The following is a 19,286-nucleotide window of genomic DNA, read 5'->3' on the forward strand; positions in this document are numbered from 1 at the left end:
GTAAAGGTGGCAAAGAATATCTGGAAAATACTTCTCTCCTCCTTCTTTTGCCTCCACTTCTTACATTCCTACCCTAATTCCGAAGCCCTTAGTTTTCTCCTCCTACCAACACTCCCCATTACTGATCAAATTTGCAAAGACACAAACCATTGAACAAAACCAGAAAACAAAAGAAAAATTAACTTGTGCTCTTTTTGAAATTTGAGAAAATGCTGGGTATCAGCTCATAAACAAAGATGATCAAACTAATTAAGGGATCACAAAAGTTAAAAGAAAATGGGATCTTTTTCTTTCAAGCACAAGAAAGTATCTTTCAAACTATATTAGCTTTACTATGTGCAACTGAATTTTTCTAATATAAATGCCACTCTCTGGTATAGAACAATACCTACCCAGAAAGTTGAATCTTGATCTGCATTTATGCTATTTCTGAAAATTAAATATTTGTATTTTTTAAGTTCTTGAACATTGACATGCATATCTCAAGCATTGAAACATCTCCTCCATACTCCCAGGCCCTATCAATTCACACCCCGCCATACACATACACTCATATATATACAAGTCAGGACACTTTGTACTTTCTTCTGTATTCTTTCAGAATTTCTTTATGTGTGTAGAAGCAAATTTGAATATATGGTATTTCCACTCTTCCCCCCAATCCCTGACAGTTGGCAATCCTTAACAATATATGGTGGAGATCTTTCTATAAATTAGTCCAGAGAAGGCATTTAATTCTGTTTAAAGCTTCAAACTATTCCATTATACTGTTGTACCAGAATCTTTTAACCTGTCCTGTATCGGTTCACATTTAGACTTCTACTATCTTGCTATAACAAACAATGCTACAATGAATGCCTTTGTTTATAATCATTTCAAAAATATATGTTTTTTAAATATATGTGTATATATATCTGTAGGATAAATTCTCAGAAATGGAACTACTGGGTTTAGAATTTAGATATCCTAACTCCTAAGGGGCATCATATTTAAAAAAGAAAGTTAAGAATGCAACAGACTTCTAATACCTTCTGGATGCAAACTCTGGGTTTTTCATTCTATTAAATGGATTTAGGAACAGAAATATAATATGGAGTTCAATACTTTAAAACAGTTGTTACTCACAAAACATATAAATGAACAAGAATGATCACAAGTACATTATCAACCAAAGGCCTGGGAGATCTCTGTGATTATCTGTAATATGTGTTCCACCCAGTCTGTAATCACATGGATTATGATTCTGTGAAATTACCAAACAATTTTAACACCCTGCAAACCACATCCTTACCATGCACTCACTGTGTCTTAGCTAATTATTTATTACCCTGGCATGATTTTTAAAATGGATAATCATTTTTAAAAAATCATTTTAGAACACAACTGTTTGAATATCCTGGGTGCTTAGATTTTCAAATAAATACTTGTGCAGGTGAGTTAACTCAGGATATGATATATGATATGCTATGCCATGTAGAAGAGTCTAAAAGTTGATTTATTGCCTAGAAGTTATATAAAAAAAAGTTCTTGAGAAATGTTGCTAAGAGATTTTGAAGCTGCCAAGAATTTTCTGAAGATCTCATGCGTCTGCCCCTAGGAGTAGATGCCCATGCTGAAACACAGGCATAGGGGTGAGCAACTCAAGAGGCAGGAAAAAGGGAAGTCTGTGACAATATCCTGAGGAGTGCTTAATCAGTACAACCAGAGACTAGAGGCACTAAAATACTCTGAACGAAGGCACTGGGGAGCAGGTGGCAAAGAAAGATCAGGGAACTGAAGGGCAGTGGCACAGCTGGACTGGGACGGCTTCTTCAGAAACACATATTGAGAGAGAAACAAAAGATTCGGCTGGAGTAGAAACACCTTCTACCATTCATTTCTTTCCTTGGTCCACTCACTGCACCTCTCTGTGAACCCCATTCTCCCAGGAAGTTACACTGTGTAGCTAAGAAAAAATGTGATATATATAGTGATATCTATTGTGATAGTATAATAATGTAATAATAATGTGGCAGATAGATAAGACTGCCCCCTTAACATTCATTCTACCTTCATTCTAGTATGCCTTCCTGAAATGCAGAGGCTAGAAAGTGAAAAGCCTACATTTCTTAGATTCTCCTGCAGCTAGGATTTCAGATTTAATGTAGCTTCAGCCAACTGAATGCACTTACAAAAGATCTGGAAGTGAAAATGGACCTGTTCTTTTGTTTCTAAAAGCAATCATGGCTGGTGGAAACTTAATTTTTCTGTGGCTGTGTATCAGTTTCCTTTGGGTGCTATAACAAATTTATCACAACCTTGGTGACTTAAAACAACAAAAATTTAGTCTCTCATGGTTCTGGAAGCCCGAAGTCTGAAATCAGTTTCACTGGGCTGAATGAAGATGTCAGCAGGGTTGTGCTCCTTCAGAGGTTCTACCCTCTTCCAGCTTCTGGTGGCTGCTGATACTTATTGTCTTGTGGTTGCATCACTCCAATCTCTGCTGCCATAGTCACATTGTCTTCTTCTATTCTCTGTGTGTCAAATTCCCCTCTGCCTCTCTAAGGACACTTACGATGACATTTAGAGACCACCCAGATAACGCAGGATAATCTCCCAATCATAAGACCCTTAATTTAATCAAACACAGCAGCAAAGATCTTTTTGCCAAATGAGGTTTACGGGTTCCATGGATGAGGATCTGCTCTCTTTGGTAAACCATACTTCAGTCTACTATATGTTGTATCAGTAGAGACATGTGTCTAGTCACCCAATTCATGGGAATAGAAAAGAAGTGCTTGAAGTATTCTGCTGATACAAGGTGTGGTCAGTGTTATAATATTCTGGAGACAGCAGCAATAGTGGTTTTCCTAAATGTGGTGGCTTCAGGATAATGAAAATGGCAATATGATTTAGAGAATCATGCCACTATGCTTTCTGAGAAGAGATACTGACTCCCTTAGTCTGGTTCTGTGGTGTGGCTCTGGAAGTCATTCCTGAAAGCTCAAGCTAGATTCTGTTTCTCTAGCTTAGTGGTCCTCAAAGTATCGTTTCTGAAACAAATAGCCATCACCTGGGAACTTGTCAGACAGGCAAATTATTTAGCCCTACCACAGGCCCACTAAATCAGAAAATGAAGTTGAGGCCAGCAATCTCTTTTAAAAGCCCCCCAAGCGTATCTGATTTATTCTAACATTTGAGAATTATTGCTCAAGCCTTACCAACATTTCTGTAAAAAACATTAATACCTTGTTGTCCTTTCTTATATAAACTATCTAGGTTGGATTCTTTTCTGGGCATCTGAATCTTGACCAATTCAGAAAAGGAAGTATAGTCTGATGATAGTCAAACTCTTCAGAAATGGGACACTTGACTTTACAGCAATGTATGGCCTTTGTATTGATTTATGACAGAGGGGGTGCCTTAAAGATCATGCTTTACATTTATCTTATACTTGATTTATTTTTGAACTATAACTCAAGCTTCATGGAAGCTTAATCATTATTTATTATTGATAGAAAAATTAACTACTGACTATCACAGGCAAATTATTATGTTCAAATTCTTGTTGGCATTTAACCTTGAAGTATGAACCTGAGATTATATAGAATTCTCAGTTTTCAGTCTATATATTCATTAAAAGCTCCTGACCCAGAGTCTTCTTAAACTGTTAGTTCTTAGATGACAATTATTAAATACTGTGTTATTTTCAATATTGGGGAAAAAAACTCTTGAAAATCGTATTTATGCTTAGTAAGACTTTATAGGCTCACATATGTCAGGACCTCTTTTTTTTTTTAAAGATTTTATTTATTTATTTGAGAGAGAGAATGAGAGAGAGCACGAGAGGGAAGAGGGTCAGAGGGAGAAGCAGACTCCCTGCTGAGCAGGGAGCCCGATGTGGGACTCGATCCCGGGACTCCAGGATCATGACCTGAGCTGAAGGCAGTCGCTTAACCAACTGAGCCACCCAGGCATGTCAGGACCTCTTTGAGTGAAATTTTACTTACAGAACATAATTAAAAATAGTTTGATCTCATACTGATTAAAATTTCTAATTAGGTAGGTATATTTCTTATTAGTAAAAATAGGGAAATCAGTTACAGTATGATTTGTATACACATTCTCAAAATATAACAACCATGGCAGTCCATAATATTTTTAAAAGTTCTTGATTCTAAGTAGAATAGACCATATAACTTATTCCCAAAATGAGTAGAAAATGAAATAAGATGGAAAATGTGGGCTTTCCGTGTATGTTTTATTATTTGGTATTTCAAAATAATCCAAATATTTCAGAACTCTTATTGGTAAATAACCAGATAATTTCAAAAGACACAAATTCTGTGTCTACCTGTTTTCTACTATTTGTGCATGACATTAAGCTTTCCTTTAGAATGGAGAATTAAGGGAATATTTGTACTATATTTATATATTATATATTTACATCTATTTAATGTGTATATTTACATTATATACATTTACATATCTTTTAAAGATTTATTTATTCATTTGAGAGAGAGAGTGAGTGAGTGCATGAGTGAGAGCATGAGCAGGGGGGAGGGTCAGAGAGAGAGAAGGAGAAGCAGACTCCCCACTGAGCAGGGTGCTAGACATGGGGCTCAATCCCAGGACCCAGAGATCACATTTGACAAGATTCAACATCCATTTATAATAAAAGCTCTCAACAAAGTGGAGATAGAGGGACTGTACCTCAACATAATAAAGGTCATATCTGAAGAGCCTATAGCTAACATCATATCCAATGGTGAAAAGCTGAGAGCTTTTCCTCTAATATCAAAAAGAAGACAAAGATGCCCATTCTTGCTACTTTCATTCAACATTATATTGGAAGTCCTAGACAGGGCAATCAGGCAAGAAAAAGAAATAAAAGGCATCCAAATTGGAAAGGAAGAAATAAAACTATATTTGCAGGAAGCCTATTAAATACAGAAACCCCTAAAAACTCCATTAAAAAACTATAGAGTAAATGAATTCAGGTAAAGCTGCAGTTTATAAAATCAATATACAAATATCAGTGTTTCAGTTTTGCAAGATGAAAAGAGTTCTGGAATTTGGTTATGCAATAATATGAATGTACTTCATATTACTGAACTGTACACTTAAAATGGTTAAGATGGTAAATTTTATGTTTATGTATATTTTATCAGAACTAAACATTTTAAAAACTTGTGTCTTATAAATGGTATATACACAATGTGTAGCTATCTTAGCAAGAGACAGTAAACTACAGTAAAGAGAAATAATTAGGAATAAATTTATCAAAAGAAGTATATACTTGTACACTAAAACTATAAAACATTGTTGAAATAAAGAAGGCCTAAATAACAGGAACATCTCATATTCATAGATTAGAAAACCTGACATTGTTAAGACAGTAATATTCCCCAAGCTGATCTACAGATTCACTGCAGTGCCTACCAAAATCCCAGCTGCCATTTTTGCAGATATGGACAACATTGTTGGTGGGAATATAAAATGGTTCAGACACTTTGGAAAACAGCCTGGCAGTTCATCGAAAGTTAAACACAGAGTTACTGTAAGAGGCAACTATTCCACTCCTAGGTATATGCCCAAGAGAAATGAAAACATATGTCCCCACAAAAACGTGTACATCACTGTTCATAGCATTATTTATAATAGCCCACACTGGAAATAACCCAACTGTCCATCCACTAATGAATGAATAAACAAAAAGTGGTATATCCATGTAAGAGAATATTATTTACCCATAAAAAGAAATGAATTACTGATAGATGCTACAACACAAATGAACCTTGAAAATATTATGCTAAGTGAAAACAGTCTGACACAAAAGACCACATATTCTATGATTCCATTAGTGTGAATGTCCAAAATAGGCAAATCCATACAGATAGTAAGTACATTAGTGATTGCCAAAGCCTGGGGCAGAGAGTGAAGGGTAATGGAGAATGATTGCTAATTACCTGAGGGTTTCTCTTTTCGGGTAATGAAAACGCTCTCTAATTAAATAGTGGTGATGGTTGCACAATACCATTAATACACTAAAAAAACACTGAATTTTACATGTTATACATAGGTATTAAAATGGTGAACATTATGTGAATTATATGTCAATAAAGCTGTTATTTAAAAAAAAAGACACAAAGAACAAGCTTAAGAGTACTATTCTAGCCAAATAATTCAAGATTATTTCAGCATTAAAATAAAAATCCACAAGTCCATAGGGTGCCTGGGTGGTCAGTCGGTTAAGCATCCAACTCTTGATTTCGGCTCAGGTCATGATCTCGGGGCTGTGGAATCCAGCCCCACGAGAGACTCCATGCTCAGCAGGGAGTCTTCTTGAGATTCTCTCTCTCTGCCCCTTTCCTTGCTTGTGCTCTCTCCCCATCCTTCCAAAATAAATAAATAAATCTTTAAAAAATCCACAAATCCATAGTAATACTCAAAAAAACCTTTCTTTCTCTTTTTTAAAGATTTTATTTAAATTTATTTGTGAGAAAGAGAGAGCACAAGCAGGGGGAGCAGCAGAGAGAGAGGGAGGGAGAAGCAAGCTCCCCGCTGAGCAAGGAGCCCAATGCAGGACTCGATCCCAGGACCCTGGGATCATGACCCAAGCCGAAGGCAGATGCTTAACTGACTGAGCCACCCAGGTGTCCCTTTTTTTCTTTTTTTAACATAAGAATGCCAGCTATTAAAGTAGAATGACAGAACTAGAAAATCACCATTTTATAATCTGTAATATAATAACAGGTTTGGAAAAGAATAATGCATCCTGAAGCTATTAAGTGAAAAGGTGGTTGAGTAACAAAATTATTTGTAGGGTGCCAAAGTATCTACCCACAGATGACTTACTAAATGCAAAGGGGCAAATGTACTTTTTCAACAAACTGTTGCCATCTGAACTGATACTGTGCCTCTTGCTATGATACAATATGAAGATTGCAATATCACCCAGGAGGTATTCTTGCTAATAATGTTTAACCCAAATGAAATCAACCTTCTAGACTTAACTTCCAATTTAGAAATTTCAAGGGATTAAAAATACAGTAAAACAATTTGACAAACCCAGAATATAGGAACAACTGGCTTAGATTCCCTAGAAGTCAATTTCATGGATAATAAAAAAGGTAGGGGAGGGAGAGACTATATTAGATTAATAGAAATTAAACAGACACAACAGTCAAATGCATTGTATCAACCTTGACTGAATTGTTTTAGAAAAAAGTCTTAACAGTCATTATGGGAAAGGCTAAGCTTAGACTAGATACTGGCTAATATTATGAATTATTGTTAACTTCCTTGGATTTGAGATTGGTATTTGTCTTATATTTCTAAGACATGCATGTGATACTTGCAGCTTACTTTCAAATGGCTCAACAATAGCAACAACAAAAACAGGTATCCATCCATCCATCCAGAAAGGAGGTAACGGAGAATGCAAAATTGAAAAATGTTAATAATTATTGAATCTATGTGGAAATATAAGATTTTTTCCTTATATACAGAAATTTTCATATGAAGCAGGAATTTAAAAAAGAGGAATTGTGCTCACTACTGTCAAAAACTTAGAAGTGCAAAGAAAATAATAATTGAACATTGAGGGGAAAGAATAAAAGCTGCCAAAAGTCAAAACAATACTTTTTACTGGATGCTCCATCTCAAATATCATATTCAGAGGTTTTAATATGTAACTATAAATATTTAACTATGTATGTATTATCTATTGTTACATAACAAACTATCCTAAAACTTATTGACTTAATACAGATTTATTATCTCAGTTTCTGTGTGTCCCAGGAATCCAGGGCCTGCTTAACCGTGTGCTCTGCTTCAGGATTTTTCACAAGGCTGCAGTCAAGGTTTATTAGGTCAATGCCAAAGTTCTTTCACCATTTAAGTGGGGAAGTATCTGAGCTCACTCAGTGACTGTTAGTAGGACTCAGTTCCCTACAGGTTGTTGGGCTGTGAGTTTTAGTTCGCTTCTGGCTGTTGGCAGAAAGCAGACCTCATTCATTGACAAGCAGCCCTCTTCATGAGAGCAAGCACACAAGAAGAGCCAGAGAGGGAATACCAGTTAAGATGTAAGTTACAGTCTTTTAAAAGCCTAATTACAAAAGTGATATTCTATCATCTTCGCCATATTCTTTTTGTTAGAATCAAGTCACTAAGTCTTGCCTACATTCAGGGAGACAGGATTATACCAGGAGGCAGGGATCACTGGGTGCCATGTCAGAAGCTGCCTACCACAATATACAGTATCCTCCACTTTTTGAAAGTTCGAGTTACATCACTTTGTTTTTATGAAAGACATTAGTACCTGTTTTACTAGCCAAATTAAATCTGAAGAGGACTTTTGTTTTAAAAAAATGGCAAAAAGTGAAAATAGCATTCAGCATTTTCCATTATAGCAATAGCACACAACCTGAGCAGTGAAAATGACACCTCCAAAAGTTCCTTCCCCAGGAAATACACTCAGCATCTCAACATCAAGCTCCCATAGCTGTGACTGTGTTTGTGAGCATCTGTTCTTTATCTCAAGTTATTCTGTGCATCCATTAGCAAGATGTGTCCTAAGATACTAGAAAAGCCTAAGAGAGATTGTTTTTTGGGTCTTGGAATGCTCAAATTTTTTCCATATAAATTAATGGTTCTTTGCTTTAAAACATTTCAGATTACAAAAGTTTCACAGGAACACTCTACTTTCAGAAAGTGTGAAAACCTGTATATGCATTTGATTCTCATTATCTACAGTAGTTATGTTATATAAAGTCATTATAAACACTGAATTAGCAAATACTGAACCAATGTTCCTATGGGAATGTAGGGGTTAGGTTAGGTTCCTGTCAGCCTCCAGTCAAACCATATTCACCAATCTCATTAATATATAACCTCATCTTTTATGTGTTTTTGTTTAAAGATGTTTTATTTGATATACTGTATATTGCTGATTCATTAACATTGAACTCACAGCTGATAGCACTGTAACTCATGCCTGAAAGAAGCTTACCTAACACATGTATTTTCTCTGTAAGTCACATCACAGTCTTCTTGTGCTTAGGAATACTAGACATCACTTCAGCCCTATACTTGGAGGCCATTTTAAATTGAAAAATCACCAACAAAAATGCGAAAAAATGTGGCATTAAATAGACTGAAAAGGACACTTGTTTACAGTATAAACGCTGAAGTGAGATGGTAAGAGCATGTCCATGATCAACCTCAGCTGGGAACAGGCATGTCAGGCAACTCAAATTTTTTGTTATTATGTGCATATCTTTGAATGACCAAGAAAAACTCTTGAGTACTGACTTTGGAGTTACAAATAATTTTTTAGCAAGTAAGAGAAGTCACAAACATGGAATCCAGGAATAATGAAGACTGACTATATTTGTATTCATTGCTAAAAACCTTGAAAAGTGTACACTTGCAAAAAATAAAGAATAATTCACTGTTTCAGGAATAACTTCTTTAGCTTTTTTTAGTGGGGGATGGGGTTAAGGGAAGATGCAGAAAATATTATCTTTGTTCTGTTTCTCAACTAGAGGGACACAGAAACTTGAATACACTTCACTAGAAATTCAATAACAATTTTTTCTTCAAATAAAAAAAGATCACAGAATATAGGCTCTCATATAATAAATAAAAATGAACAGAAAAATGTCCTTGATGGTAAAAAGAAAATTAAATGAAGAATGATGTTTGTAACAGTTGGTTTTTAGAAAGACCTAAGGACATTTCTCTCCTAATTATAACTATTATTTATTATATGTTTAGTATATGCTAGGCACTTTACATGCACTATCTTGTTTAACCTATATAACAGTCATATAAAATAGATAGTATTACTTTGTATGTGAGGTACTTAATATATAAAGAGGCTAAGTAACTTGTTCAAGGATATGTTTAGCAAGTAGAACAGGAAGATTTTTAACCCATGCACTAAGACTGAGGGCCAACACTTTTTTGTTTTTAAAGATTTTATTTATTTATTAAGAGAGACAGAAAGAGAACACAAATGGAGGGGGGGCAGAGGGAGAAGCAGACTCCCCACTGAGTGGGAAGCCCAATGTGGAGCTTGATCCCAGGACCCTGGGATCAGGACCTGAACCAAAGGCAGACACCCAGTGACGGAGCCACTCAGGTGCCCCGGAGAGCCAACGCTCTTAATCATTATGCCAAATACCTCCCAAAGAATCAAGTGAATATTTTCAGAAACATTACACTTCCCTCCCTTAGATGATCCTATTTTTTTAGCAGCTGATTAGGCTAATTTCATACTATGCCTAGAATATAATGTACTTTTTTTAAAGAAACAATTTGAAAAGAGCTTATAACAGTATTTAAGTTGTCAGTGCATTTCCAATCAAAGCTGTATCTGTTTAATTACTAGTAAACATTACTTATGGGCGCCTGGGTGGCTCAGTTGGTTAATCAACTGCCTTTGGCTCAGGTCATGATCCTGGAGTCCCAGGATTGAGTCCCACATCGGGCTCCCTGCTTGGCGGGGAGTCGGCTTCTCCCACTGACCCTCCTCCCTCTCATGCTCTCTATCATTCTCTCTCTCTCAATAAATAAAAATCTTTAAAAATTAAAAAATAATAAAAAAACATTACTTATAAAAAAGAAATAACAAGTATTGGCAAGGATGTGGAAAATGGGACCTCTTTGCACTGTTGGTAGAAATGTAAATTGGTATAGCCAACTATGGAAAACAGTATGGAGGTTCCTCAAGAAATTAAAAATAGAACTACTATATTATCCAGCAACAGCACTTTGGATATTTATCTAAAGAAAACAAAATACTAATTCATAAAGATATATGCACCCAATGTTCACTGCAGCATTATTTACAATAGTGAGGATTTGGAAACAACCTAAGGGTCCATCAATGGATGAGTGTGTGTGTGTGTGTGTGTGTGTGTGTGTGTGTGTGTGTGTGTGTGTGTGTGTGTGTGTGTGTGTTTAGGAATACTATTCAGCCATAAAAAAGGGGGAAGAAATCTTGCCATTTACAACAACATGGACGAACCCAAGGGCATTATGCTAAGTGAAATAAGTCAGAAAGAGAGAGATAAGTACCATATAATTTCACTTACACGTGGAATGTGAAAAAACAACAAAAAATCCCAAGCTCATATACAGACAATAGATTGCTGCTAGCCAGAGGAGAAGGGTGGGTCAAAGGGGTGGAGGGGGTCAAAAGGTACAAACTTCCAGTTATAAAATAAACAAGTCATGGGGATAAAATGTACAGCATGGTGACTACAGTTAACAATACTATATTGACAAACTGAGGGTTCTAGAGGGGAGGGGGGTGGGGGGCTGGGCTAGCCTGGTGGTGGGTATTAAAGAGGGCACGTACTGAATGGAGCACTGGGTGTTATACTCAAACAATGAATCACGGAACACTACATCAAAAACTAATGATGTAATGTATGGTGATTAATATAACATAATAAAATTTAAAAAATTTAAAAAATTAAAAATCAATAAAAAAACAATACTATATTGAATATTCTAAAGTTGTTGAGAGTAAATCTTGAAAGTTCTCATCATAAGAACAAAAAATTTTGTGATTATGCACTATGACAGATTTTAACTAGACTTACTGTGGTGATCATTTTGCAATACATACAAATAGCGACTCATCATACTGAACACCTGAAAGCAATATAATGTTACATGTCAATTATACCTCAATTAAAAAAAAAATACTGTTATAAAGACGGTCGCTATTCAAATCACAGCTAGTTTCATCTTGGTTTTGAATGTACTTGAAGTATCTTCATGTACCTATGACTCTACTTGTTTTTAAAGATTTTATTTATTTATTTGAGAGAGAGAGCATGAGAGAGAGAGAGGACGAGCAGGGGGGAAGAGCAGAGGGAGAGGAAGAAGCAGACTCCCCACCAAGCAGGGAGCCCGACTCGGGGCTTGATCCCAGGACCCTGAAACCACTAAATCTATATTAGATGGATAATCAGTTTTTCTATATGAACATATGCAGAAAATTCTCAGTAATCAGAGAGAGACTACAGGAAATGAGAAATAGCTAAGGCAGGTACAAAGGAGTACATGTGGAACTGGACATAAAGATAAGAAAAAATTATAGATATTATTAAGTAAAAACATGAAAATTATTTCTTGCTTCTACATCCAAAATTGTCCAGTATTTGAGAAGACATTTTTTTTTATTTTTTATTGTTATGTTAATCACCATATATTACATCATTAGTTTTTGGTGCAGTGTTCCATGATTCATTGTTTGTTCATAACACCCAGTGCTCCATGCAGAACATGCCCTCCTCAATACCCATCACCAGGCTAACCCACCCCCTACCCCCCTCCCCTCTAGAACCCTCAGTTTGTTTTTCAGAGTCCATCATCTCTCATGGTTCGTCTCCCCCTCTGACATACTCCCCTTCTCTTCCTCTCCTGTTATCTTCTTCTTTTACTTTTTTCTTAAAATATGTTGCGTTATTTGTTTCAGAAGTACAGATCTGTGATTCAACAGTCTTGCACAATTCACAGTGCTCACCGTAGCACATACCCTCCCCAATGTCTATCACCCAGCCACCCCATCCCTCCCACCCCCAACCACTCCAGTAACACTCAGTTTGTTTCCTGAGATTAAGAATTCCTCATATCAGTGAGGTCATGTGATACATGTCTTTCTCTGATTGACTTATTTCACTCAGCATAACACCCTCCAGTTCCATCCACGTCGTTGCAAATGGCAAGATCTCATTCCTTTTGATGGCTGCATAATATTCCATTGTGTATATATACCACATCTTCTTGAGAAGACATTTATTTTTAAATACCAGTCAATTCCACCATAAATGCTTGGGTCTTACATTTTACAGACCAAAAGCTTCCCCTAAGTTTGTCAGTAAAGCCAGGTTAGTAAACAGGTTTTGCTTTGTTCATCAGGACAATCAAGTAATAAAAATTTTTAAAATACCAACATGAAGAGGGATTACTTTTTTTGAGAGAATAGGGACAAAATATGTAGGTATAGATTGGGATTAATATTCAATAGGGCAGAGGTAGCAAAATTTTAGAATGAGAACTGTCTGACCAACACCACAGAACATGTGCAAATAAAATCTTGTTACTATTGCATTAAAGAATATTTTCTAAAGGATACATACTTTACTTCTCTTGCACCACCCCTTCTCCACTAATATTTTTAATAAGTGTAAAAAACAACATACTTTGTGTCTCTTGCTAAAATGCTTCATCAAGTACTAAGCAAAAACGTCCAGCCATCCTTATTTCTCCTTTTGTGTCTATTCAATCACTTTAATGCTGTCAAAGAAGCAGTAAAAACTGAAAAACCATTATAAATTCACAACAGCTAAAAACCTATCTGTGGCCCTCATATGTCAGTTTCTTTGAATGTAGGCTTTCTTTTCTATTTTCTAGCTTGGTGTGAGATAAAGACATTTGCTGCCAGACACTGAAGTTAGAATTTCTAATCTTAACAGCACAGCATAAATTAGAATGTGATTTCTTAAACTTAGCTTTATTCAGTCTTTGTTCTCAACAATTTGATCCAACAATCAACTTAACGAATGATGTAAGTTAAAGAAAATAAAAGCATTCTACGTTTTTATGCTGATTTTCCCCCAAGAACCTCCAACACCAAATATAATGACTTAGGTCTATTTAATTTTTTAGAAAATGACAAATTTTTGTCTGCTTTTCTAATAACTTACTTTGTTTACTTTATAGTTAGGAAGGTTCATTATACTAATTCCAGAAACTTTAACAAGAAACTATTCTAAAATAAGTATTCAAACCTTGCCATAATTATACATTTCTTTCAAACTCTGGGAATTTATAAACACATAAGCATGAATTAAGGGTATAAGAAAGTAAAATACTATAAAAATTCATTTACTTAAAGACTGATTTTCTTTTTAAACAAATGGGTACTGCAAAGTCTCTTATGGTTCAAAGAGACTCAGAATAATATAGTTCACTTTCCTAAAGTGTCAGACTTCTGGTTTTAGGTGGTAGATGGACATGTGTTAATGAGTTAGTTTTCTTTCTTTTGTCTAATTACAAAAGAAGAAAACCTCAACTTGGTGACAGTGAATCTCTATTATCTCTATTTGCTATTTTCTTTTAACACAGAGAAAGTAAGCTTCAAGTTTCAGACAATTTGGCAAGCAACAATATCTACTTAGCTAATATATATATATGGCTTAGTTTTCATTTTATTTATTTTTAAGTAAGTAATTTTTAAAGTTACCCCCACTTATGACATTGGCTTTCCATTTACAGTAGTGATGAAAAGATTCCCTTTAAAGAACAAATAATTTTAATGAGATAATTTGAAAAAAATATTAAATAATTAAGTAATATGTCATGTGAATATAGAAAACATTTTATGGTACTCAGTGGTACACAGATATGGTGAAAGAATCATGAAGAGTCCTTAAATTTTAGGAAATGTGATCAAGTATTTTCAAAATAATCTTTTCTTTCCTCCTTCCAAATGAATGAACATATATAAACTGGCCCCCTGTTTGAGTATAAGAATAATGATTAATAACAACTGATTATAGAGAGTAATGGTTAAAACCAATAGAAAGTAAGAGTTAATTACACATACCCTGGAGCTCAAACACCTACATCTGAATCTTGACTCTACCACTTATTAGCTGTATCACTTGGTAAAAAATTATGTATCTGTGCCTCAGTGTTCTCAATGTAAAATAAGAATATAACAGTAATCATTTCATGTGTTTCTGTAAGGGTTAACTGTAAAGGTTTAATGCATAGACAGCAATTAGAACAATGACACATCGTGAATATTTAAAAAAATGTTATTTAGTTAGTTTTGATTTCACTATGTGTTAAATGCCGATTCCCTTTATATTTTTATTGTAAGGAGACTGCTGAGTCTAATAAGTTTATAATCCTGATGAAATGAATTAAAATTTCATTACTACATTTATCCCACTTGTAATAACATTCTCTAAGAATCTTAAATTTACTATAAGCATTTTATGAGGCAAAACTCGTTAAATATCTAGCACTAATATCTGAAGGGAAATAGAAGTAAGGACACCATATGTTGATGGGGGAAGAAAGGACAGTGCCTATAAAAGTTAACATATCATACTGGGTACAACAGAAGGAGCATCTAAGAAAAAAATAAAGGGACTCAGAAAATCATTGGTCATTTGTAGTCTGAACAGAACTTTAATTTTTACGGCATTTAACAATGCTCACATACCTTTTTTTAAAATTAGTAAGAAACTGCTGACATTTATTTTAAAACAGACATTTCATTTATGTTTCAACAAAACATACATCAGTGGACTTCTCATTAAACTAAATTTTTTAGCAAAACAGCCAGAAGTCTGCAGAGATTTCATCAATTTGTGTCATATCTCATTGCCTCCAAAAAACTATGTAAGGCAGTTTTATAAGACTACACAAAATCTGTAATCTGTAAAAAAAAAAATTTAAGAACTAGAGGTAAGTGGAATAACCTTTCTTCACTCCCCTAACTCCACATCAAAGTAATCTTTAAATGATTATAATGTAAGACTCTGTGGCTTAGCAAAATGAAAGATAGTCACTTATGGTCATGGATTGGTCTGTCATATTTTCCCTGACAACTCCTCCCACATTATTCTTAAAAGATTCACTGCTATCATATGCTTAGTTTCTATCACTAACTACCTCATGGTCTTCAGCTTCAACTGAGCTTGATTAAAAACAAAACAAAACAACAACAAAAAACAAGCTTTTTCTGAGGAAAAAGAGCTATATTTTGTTATTCTCAGTCATCCATATATTTCTTCATTGTCACTGGTCTAACCCTACTCAATGTATGAGGTGTAGTGGTAAGAAGGCAGGTAAAAGTGGTTCTGGATATTATGTAAATGCATACTTGATGAGAAAGATATAATTCCAGTAACAGCAATGAATAGTTTGATGTCAGGAAGTAAAATGTTCAGCTGAAAACGATCGAGAGAGAAATGAATAGGCTAAAGAGAACATTAAGTACCTTCTGCTGTTTCCCTAGAACATAACCTTTAAAAAAGCCATACCCTACTTGTGCATCATTTTCTTTACCAGTTTTAAAATATGCTACAATTGTACTTTTTGAGTAAGGGTCTCTGAAAATTAGATCATGTAACAGCATCTACTTAGGGAAACTTTTCTAAATTCCTGCATTATTTTAAAAAGTAAAATTTGATGCTTCTTTTTTAGGAGTGGAAAGGAGAATGGGAACAATTACGGCTTTTTTATACTTTACCATAATGAATCTAAAATAAGGGAGTTAATAATTGTTCTGTTTTTGTCTGTACTTACTATCCCATGAACTATTTGTCCCTTTAATTGAAAGTAACAACCAGCTTTCAATAAATACCTATTACTGAGTGAATCCAATGATTTCAACTTTTGTCAGATTACAAATGACAACAAATCCTATTCCCTTCAAGTATTTGAAAACATTTCAGAATTTATACATTAGCATATATCCTTTTATTAAATTATTCATTCAACAAACATTTATTTCACTCCTACCACTACATACCTGACACTGTACTACTAGTCAATGCAGAGACAAAGGAGCATTAAAAAAGGTCCTTATCACCAAAGACTTTAGAATCTTGTAGAAGAGTGTTGTATGAAAGGAGAGGTTAGCACTACCCTTAACAAGGATGTAAGAGGCCCTCAGGCCTAGCAACACACATATGGTTAAGGCATTGCCACCTACTTTGGGCATCTAACATTTTTATGATTTCACTCATACATGGAAAATAAAAAACAAAACAAATGAATAAACAAATAAACAAAAGAATCAGACCTACAAATACAGAGAACAAACTTATGGTTGTCAGAGGAAAGAGGGTAGGGAGATGGGCAAAATGGGTTAAGGAGAGTGAGAGATACAGGTTTCCAGCTATGGAAAGATTAAGTCATGGGAATAAAAGGTACAGCATAGGGAATATAGTCAATGACACTGTAATAACGTATGGTGACAGATGGCAGCTACACTTGTGGTGAACACAGCATAATATAAAGAGATATTGAATCACTATAATGTGCAACTAAAAGATAACACTGTGTGTCAACTATACTCTAATAATTTTTTTTTTTTTTTAAGAATCCAGGGGTGCCTGGGTGGCTCAGTCATTAAGTGTCTGCCTTCGGCTCAGGTCATGATCCCAGGGTCCTGGGATCGAGCTCCGCGTCCACCTCCCTGCTCCGCAGGAAGCCTGCTTCTCCCTCTCCCACTCCCCCTGCTTGTGTTCCCTCTCTCACTGTGTATCTCTCTGTCAAATAAATAAATAAAATCTTTTAAAAAAAAATCCAGTAGGATTGAGCCTGGGTGGTTCAGTTGGTTAACTGTCTGCCTTCAGCTCAGGTGATAATCCCAGGGTCCTGGAATAGAGCCCCGTGTTGGGCTCCCCGCTCAGCAGGGAGTCTGTTTATCCCTCTAACCCTCCCTGGTCTGCTCTCTCACAAGCTCTCTCTCAAATAAATGAAAAATAAAATCTTAAAAAAAAAATAATCTAGTAGAAGAGACAGAGACAATTACAAAATACGTGAAAATTTAGGTATGATGCCTGCAACTTATTTGCAAAAGTTCAGAAAAAAATAGTTATCGGCATATGTATATATATGGAGAGGGAGAATAATAAGGCAAATACAGCAAAATGTTAAAAATTGGTGAATCTGTGGATAGAAGGTATATGGGAGTTTTTGTAAGGTTGAAATAATTTCAAATATAAAAGTTTAAAACATTTTTTTGGGGGGGGGGCCAAAACCTGACATTGACTGTCGATACAATAATAGGTAAAAAGTTAAAAAAAGATAAGCTGCAAGCTAAATCTGTTAGAGGAAGACAACCACTTCAATGACCATTCAACATGAGTAGCATAGTTACTCAGTAGGACAAAAGGGTTTATTTTTTACTAAACTACCCAAATATTATGGACACATCTTCAAAGAGTTTATAGATGTGCCACACTTTGAAATTATAAAACATTATGCAAATGCAAAGCTTTAACAGCCATTATGAAAACATCATGCGAGGTTTGGAGATACTGTATCAGTGAACACTGTTCTCAGAAGAATGAGTAATGAACATTTTATTTTTAACACCTTAAGGTATAATTTAGCACTATAAATGAGCATTGAACTTTTAATGAAAGATATTAACGGTCTTTCCTTAGGAAGAGCCAAGGTTCAAAGATTTTTTTAAAAAATGTTACAAATGCATGTTAAATTACTATTTAAAATGTAGCTCCTGTCATCCCTATGGTATCAAGACAAATTGACAAGGGATGAAATGACTAGATTTCAGGCTATTCTAAATCATTTTTCTCAAACCTAATTAGCTTCATTATTGAAAAAGAATATTACAAATAGACAATGAACATAGGAAATTCAAGACAGAAAAAACAAAAAACATGTGAACCTCACTAATAAAAATAATCCAAGGGGCGCCTGGGTGGCTCAGTTAAGTGTCCAACTCTTGATTTTGGCTCAGGTCATGATCTCAGGGTCGTGAGATCGAGCCCCGTGTTGTGCTCTGTGCTGAGTGTGGAGCCTACTTAAGATTCTCGCTTCTCTCCCTCTGCCTGCTTGAATTCACGTTCTCTCTCTTCCTCAAAAAAAATCCCCAAAAAACAAAAACCAAACCCAATCCACATCATTTTTCAAAATGATCTCAGAAAAGTTTTATTTTAATAATACTAGTGTTGATAAAGACATGATGGAATATGCACTCCAGTATATCACTAATGGGAGAATGAACTGTTTCCACCAATGGGAAAGCAATTTGACAACATATGAGGAATTTTAATACTGTTACTACTGGATACAGAAATTATAATTCTGGGAATTATAATTTAATATAATGCTATATACACAAAGATGCCTACTGGAATAAAAAACTAGAAACAGCCTAAATGTCTAAAACCAAGGGAATGGATAAGGAAAATATCTAATTGATAAAATATTATACAACCATTAAAATTGATGACTATGAAACATATACAATAACCTGGAAAATACTTATTCTACTGAACAAAAAAGCAGGATCTAAAATGAATTTTTATTCCCTCTCCTCCCTTTTTTTTTAAGTAAACTCTATCCCCAACATGGGGCTCTAACTCAGGACCTGCAAGATCAAGAATCGCAGGATCCACCAACTGAGCCAGCCAGGTGATCCTTAAAATGCATTTTTATCACTAATACAACTATACAAAAATTAAACAGAAAAGACTAGGAAAAAAACATTCAAAATATTAATAATGGTTGTA

At 35.0% G+C, this 19,286-nt stretch overlaps 1 protein-coding gene and 1 pseudogene across 1 annotated transcript in view; one reads left to right on the forward strand and one right to left on the reverse strand.

Annotated features, from left to right (window-relative positions):
* BMPR2 (bone morphogenetic protein receptor type 2) overlaps window positions 1–19,286 on the reverse strand; it is a 198,159-nt gene that overhangs the window by 62,228 nt on the left and 116,645 nt on the right. The gene's annotated exons all lie outside the window — the stretch shown is intronic.
* On the forward strand, window positions 16,636–16,754 carry LOC114226205 (U6atac minor spliceosomal RNA; annotated as a pseudogene).

The sequence above is a fragment of the Eumetopias jubatus genome, unplaced genomic scaffold (assembly GCF_037043125.1).
Source record: "Eumetopias jubatus isolate StellerSeaLion01/CBP00866 unplaced genomic scaffold, mEumJub1_p1.0 scaffold_3, whole genome shotgun sequence".
In the NCBI taxonomy this organism is placed as follows: domain Eukaryota; kingdom Metazoa; phylum Chordata; class Mammalia; order Carnivora; family Otariidae; genus Eumetopias; species Eumetopias jubatus.